Below are 6,917 nucleotides of genomic sequence, written 5' to 3' on the forward strand. Positions count from 1 at the left end.
TTCTCAGGAAATTTTTTCTTTGAATTATTAATACCATCCCACACCCTAGGACAAAGTATCTCTTTGTAAATCTAACTTCTCTATGTGTGAAATAATTTCTATAACCATTGCATTGAGATTCAAAATTCTTAATAGAATATTAAGTTGTATATCTTATAATATCTATAACATTCTAAGCCTTTCATGCGGAAAGAGAAAGTATAGATGCCCGAAGAAGTTTCTTTTTATTAATTTTTAAAAATTTAATCCAATGTCTTAGTATTTTCAATTGTTCATGGTTCTTAATCTTTGGGGAGGACAGGAACCCCTTCGAGAACCTGGTGAAAGCCACAATCCTCTCCTGAGACAAAAGCAGAAACACACAAAATTTGGTTTTAATCCCAGGGCATCCACACAATTTCTAAAGGCCATCCACAGGCCTTAGGTTAAAAACCACTGCCATCATGGTTTCACCTCCTGGTTTTGCTACGCCCAGGTATATCTACAACATTCTAATCAGTGGCACAACATGCTTTTATTAATAACCCAGTCTAGTTTTTAACATACTCGTATATACCATATCTTCTCAGCCTGGTTGGTTATTTAGGGTTATCTCAATATAAGTGCAACTACCACAGGCAATCTCAAAACCCTGAAATATTTTGTTTTAAGTGTTTTTAAAAGAACAGAATTAAATTTAAATTTCCATTGAAAGAAGTTATTCAACAAAAAAGATAATTGAAATTAAGATTTGACCTAGATTACACAGTGATAACTTGATGCTCAGTCTTTACTTACACTGAAAACCAAACAAAACAAAACAAAATCCAGGGTACGGATGTAGGGTCAAGGGGATAGAGGATTCATCACAACATCAATTAATCATTGACTTCATAAATATAATGAACCACAGGGGCAGAGAATGTTTATCTTTTGGCTTTGGGATAGGCAAAAACACTCCCTAAAGAAAATCCTTTCTTTTCCCACCTTTACAGCCCTCTATTCTAATTAGGGTTTCCTTTTCTGAGCTGTCTAAGGAAACATCACCTTTCACACGCTGGGGTCCTCACTGAAATGCAGTCTGCATTTAACACCATCATTAAATAAAGGACTGCGTCAATCTTTTCTTCACATAGTTAAAACTACCTTTCATTTCACTTTTCCACCAGGTGACCATCCAACTTTCCCATCCAAAGGCCACTCTGAACAAGAATTTAGTCAGCTGCCTAAAACATTTTCAAATATTTCATAAAAATTACCCTTTTTTTTCACTATGTAATAATAAGGTGAGAAAAAGAGGATAGTATATCAATAACATCATTTTCTCACCTCTAAGAGTTTCTCTAAGGCTCTGTTCCCAACACTAACCCTAACCTCATCTCCCAAAGAATAGACACTTTCTTCAACATGAATCCAGTCCCTGTCTCCCAACTCAATGAGTGTTCAAGCAAGAACTAGAGAACAGAGGCCCCCTGCAGATTTGGAAGATGGTGACTTGGCCATGCAGGGGATGGTTACTCAGTAGAAGCAACTCCTCAGAGCCACAAAAGTCCTTCCCTTCCAGTGTTAGTAGCAAGTGGTAAAAAAACGGTTTTGCCTTTTGGGGTTTAGGGGGATTCTTGCCTTGGATTTGTTTCTCTGACTAGAAATATTTGTCTTCGGTTATCATTCTTGTAATTATTAATTAAACAGCAACCCTGGAGCATAAGGACTTATAGGTGTGTACCTGATTCACTCTGAAATTACATTTAGCCTTTAAAGGGATGTTATTTAGCTTGCTAAGGAGCCTGTGATTATGCAATCTCCCCTTTTCTTCAATTTCTGGGCTTAGAACAATCTCCAAAACTAGATTCTTCCCTCATAGTGGCCACTTTTCCAGTAAGATGTTTTAATTAATAGAGCATGGAGGTCATTTCTCCCTCTCTGCTAGTAAAGAGCAGGTTTAACCAGCATGTGTGCCCCATCTGATTGCATTACTACAGGAGTATAAAGAAAGCCACCCAGGGAAATATATGCAAGAAAAATTACTGTCGCTCTCTGCTGGACTAGCTCACTCAGAAATTTCTGATTACCTAGCAGTATGCTTTTGCCCTTGGCTAACAAATGTCCTTACTTTTTAACATATATGCCTGGCCTCAGCACTTTTCAGTCCTAAATTCTGCTGTCCTTTAATCTCTTGACAGCTAGTATGTGTCCCAGGGCTCTTAAGGGTTGTGGATGGCAATGAACCAGGAAGTATGAACTGTGGTACCACCGTCCAATTCTCAAAGAGGGAAGAAGGTCTTTGGGTGGTTACCAGCGAGAGGTCAGGTTGGGTTTCCCAGAAGGCTGACCCAAGTTCTAGAGACAAACATTTCAGCAGAGGTACCACCTTTTTCACATGCTGCCAGGAGCCAGGCTGATTTTCCCCCGACTCATAAAACAAATCTATAATTTATGGCCTATAAGGAGGGAATAGAATCTTGTTATTGACTGAGCCTTTATTATAGGTAAGGCACTATGTTAGTTAATGTTTCCACATTTTCTTAATGTGAGCAAATTCCTCAATTTCTACAAGCGTGGGAGGCAAGTATTATTAACTTTATTTTTTCAGATGAGAAAATAGATCCAGAAAAGTTAAACAAGTTCTCCTGAGATACCAGCCATCATGTGGTGGAGCCAAGATTGTACTTCTTGTTTGACTTTCTGATTTAGAATGCTCAGATGGTGGGTGTCTTAAAGCTACTGGTGAGATACAGCATTAGCATATCAGCAAATGGGAGGAAAGGAGAATATTCTTTCCAAGAATGTTCCAAGAAATATTACTTAAGAATGTAACCCCACCAGTTCGATTCCCAGCCCGAGCTGAGCTGCCACTGAGCTGCCAACAGGTGGCAGGATGGCTCAGCTAAAAAAAAGAAAAGAAAAGAAAAGAATGTAACCCCAAAGAAAATCCGTATGGTTTTTCTCTGTAACAAAACATATAGAAAAAGGAGTGGGCATCTTCTCTTATCCTCTCAGCCTATCCTAACCCTATCCATCAGCAAGGCTCAGTTCAGTCCTGCCTTCTCCCTAATGGCTTCTCTGAGTACCCTTCGTCTGGAATTCAGCCCTGGCTAACAGTACCATATACTGCTTTATGTTGTTAGTTTCCCCTCTTCTGACTTCCATTCCCAACTCCTAATTACCTGATGGAAACTCTACCAAGCAGAGAAAGGCTAAGGAAAAAAAAATAAAGAGAGCAAGCTAAGTATCTATCAATGGAGGAATGGATAAAGAAAATGTGGTATATAAATACAATGAAATATGATTCAGCCATAAAAAGGAAGGAAATCTTGCCATTTACAACAACACAGATGGACCTTGAAGCATTATGTTAAGAAAAATAAGCCAGACAAACAAAGACAAATACTGTATGATCTCACTTACATGTGAAATCTAAAGAAAATGAACTCATAGATAGAGACAGAGAACAGATTGGTAGTTGCCAGAGGTAGGGAGGGGGTAGGAGGTGAGTGATATGGGTGAAGGTGGTCAAAACTTTCAGTTATAAAATAAATAAGTCATGGAGATGTAATGTACAGCATGGTGACTATAGTTAGTAACACTGTATTGTATATTTGCAAGTTGCTAAGAGAATAAATCTTTAAAGTTCTCACCACAAGAAAAAAATAATTGTAACTATGTGTGGTGATGGATGTTAACTAGACTTACTGTGGTAATAATTTCACAGTATATACAAATATGAAATCATTTGGTTGCACAGCTGAAACTAACATAATATTATATATCAATTATATCTCAATTTTTTCAAAAGTTAAAAAAAAAGAAAAAGTGAAGACCCTGGACACTCCATAGATTGGATCACCAGCCCAATATTCAGAACTGACTCTATTACAGCTGGAGCATTGTGGATAGCATCGTAGCATCATGGCCTTGTTTGTCCCACCTACAGAGAAAGAGGGGGAGCCAGGAATAGATTTTCCAAAGTCCAGTCCTGAGGAAGTAAATGTAGTGAGCTGTTTGGCAGTGAAGGAGCAAGAGATAAGGAAGCCTACAGCCACCTCCAAGGCAGAAAGAGCTCAGTCACGAAATTAAGTTAATTATAAGCATCTTCCAAAAATAGTTTCCAAAGCTTTTATGCTATCTAAAAATATGTTATGGGCACCAGAATTTGTAAGTGTTTTTCCTTTCTTGCTTCATAACCCAGTACCATTATCTTACTAGCATAAAACCATCTTTCATACCTTCCTGAAACATCCACCATGAAAGCTGTTGGTGGTGTAGCTTAGGTAAAATACATATTACCTAGGAATGTTCCTCTAGACCACCACTGGCACATTCGCATTTTTTAAAATCAGTTTTGCTACATGATTCCTTGGATGCCAAAGGGCTGAGATCCCAGATGAGTCCCAGGATGAGACACAGTGGTTTTGTGGGATGGGCACTGTGGTTGTGGGCACTGGATCTACCTCTATGGAAGCAAGCTCTGTCACTTCATATATTGGAACACCCATTTTTCCCTAAAGAAAATGAGGATAAACATCCTGGTCCTGTCCTGGGTTGAATATTAAAGAAGATAATATGTATGGATGTTTGCAGTATCTGTAAGTAATAAATATTTCTATGGCAGTGATGGAGTTTCGGACATGCTACCCCAAAATATGCCACCTTGGCATTTTGAATATTTAAGCTGAAGGAACTCGAGAAATGCCATGTGCAGGAAGGACGTTCTGACCTTCCCCTGAAGCAGGTCATAAAACCGTCATATGAGGTGCCCTTTCTATACCCAGAGGAAAGGAGCATCTTTACTTCAGAAGACAAAGAGACACTGAGAGGAATTAGAATAAACAGTCCCTGCTTGTATTCTCTGTTACCTATACTTAGCTCATACTCTGTCCAATCATATCTTTCCATGACTTCCCATTCTTCATCAAACCTAGCATAAAAACACTCATGTTTAATTGTTTCTTTGGGTCTTAATTTCCTTACAAAGGCTCTTGTGTCACATAAAACATATTAAATAAACATATATGATTTTCTCCTATTAAACTTTATCAGTTTAATTTTCAGACCCAGTCATGAACCCTAAGAGGGTTGAGAAAAACTTTTTCCTCCCCTATAGCAAGGACCACATTAAAAAAATCAAAGTAGATGCCTGGCCCAAGCTGAGTTGCCACTAAACTGCCAATAGGTAGCAGGATGGCTCAGCTAAAAAAAAAAAAAAAATTTTTTTAAATCAAAGTAGAGAAGAGACCCAAGATGGTGGAGTAGATAAACACTGTGTTTGCCTCATCCCTTGAATACATCAGAATTACAACTAAATTATAGAATAATCAACCCAGAGAACCATCTGAAGTCTAGCCAAACAGAAGTTTTATAACTAAGGATATAAAGAATAAGCCATATCGAGACTGGTAGGGAGGCGGAGATGTGAAATGGACTGGTTCCACACCCACGTGTGGTGGTTGAAATAGGGAACAATAACTCAACCACAGAGGTTCCGCACGAAGGAGCAAGGGACCCCAGCCCCTCACACCAGGTTCCCCAGCCCAGAGTACTGGTGCTGGGAAGAGGAGCCCCCACAACTTCTGGCTGTGAAAAACAGTGGGGATTCCGGCTGTCCAGGTGGGGTGAAAGGCTATGGGAAACCCAGGCACTCTCTTAAAGAGCCTGTGCAGGCACTCACCCTGGGCTTCAGCTGAGAGACAGTGACTCTGGGGGCATCACAGATATATGGGGAGAGACTGAGTTATATAACTTCGTAGCAAGGACTGGAGGGACATTCCTCATTTATCTGCGTGGGTTTCTATTCCCATGCAGCCGGCAAGCAGGAGCCATCTTCACTGTGTTGAGCCCACCCCCACAGGCTAAATCTGAACCTGATTGGCCTGGTGAGCTCCACCTTGCTGACTTACTGAGACTCTGCCTCACACAACTTGCCTGCAGCAGGAGGCTTTATCAGCAGCTGAACCGTACAGGAATCGGCAAGTGGAAGCAGGCCTCAGAGTGTCCTGGCTTTTTGTAGAGCTATCCCAGTCTGGGTACTGGTGGTAGCTGTCCTCGGTTCACAGCATGGCCCCTCCCATGCACCTCCAGGTACAGCACAGGCAGCAACCAACTGTGGATCACTTTGTAGCTCCTACCAGGTACTCCCAGCCAGTCACAGGCAGTGGCTGACCTGGGCCTGCACTGGAGCCCCTCCCAGGAGGCCCCAGGACCAACATACTTGGAGGTTGGCTTCAGACCACAGCAGAGCACCACCCAATTAGCCCCACAGTGACACAAAAAAGGCCGTCTCAACAGGCACTGGAGTCCACTGGATGAATCCTGCCCCATGGGATAAGCCCCCTCCCCCAACACACACACACACACACACACACACACACACACAGTAGCCGATAAGTTGTGGACGTGGCCAAACCTCACAACCAGTCAGCCTGAGGGTCAGTACCACCCACTGACATGCCAACAGCAATCAAGGCCCAACTATAACAGGAGGGCACACAACCCACACAAGGGACACTCCTGGAGCACCTGACTCAGAGGACCAGGGAGACTGTGCTCCTGGGCCCCACAGGATCCCTACTATACAAGGCTACTAGGACTAAGAGAGATAGCAGCCCTACCTAATACATAGAAACAAACAAAGAGTGACAGCCAAAATGAGAAAACAAAGAAATGCATCCCAAATGAAAGAACAGGAGAAAAATCCAGAAAAAGAACTAAACAAAATGAAGGCAAGCAACCTACCAGATTCATATTTCAAAACAATGGTTAAAAGGATGCTCAAGGAACTTAAACAAAGAGGTAGCAAGCATTAAAAAAGGACATAGAGGGCCGGCCGAGCGGCTCAGTTGGTTAAGAGCTCGCTCAAGGGTTTGAGCTCTGAGCAACAGCGGTTCGAGTCCAGCCCGAGTTGAGCTGCCGCTGAGCTGCCAACAGGTGGCAGGATGGCT

Source organism: Hipposideros armiger, unplaced genomic scaffold (assembly GCF_001890085.2).
Source record: "Hipposideros armiger isolate ML-2016 unplaced genomic scaffold, ASM189008v1 scaffold_496, whole genome shotgun sequence".
Classification (NCBI taxonomy): Eukaryota; Metazoa; Chordata; class Mammalia; order Chiroptera; family Hipposideridae; genus Hipposideros; species Hipposideros armiger.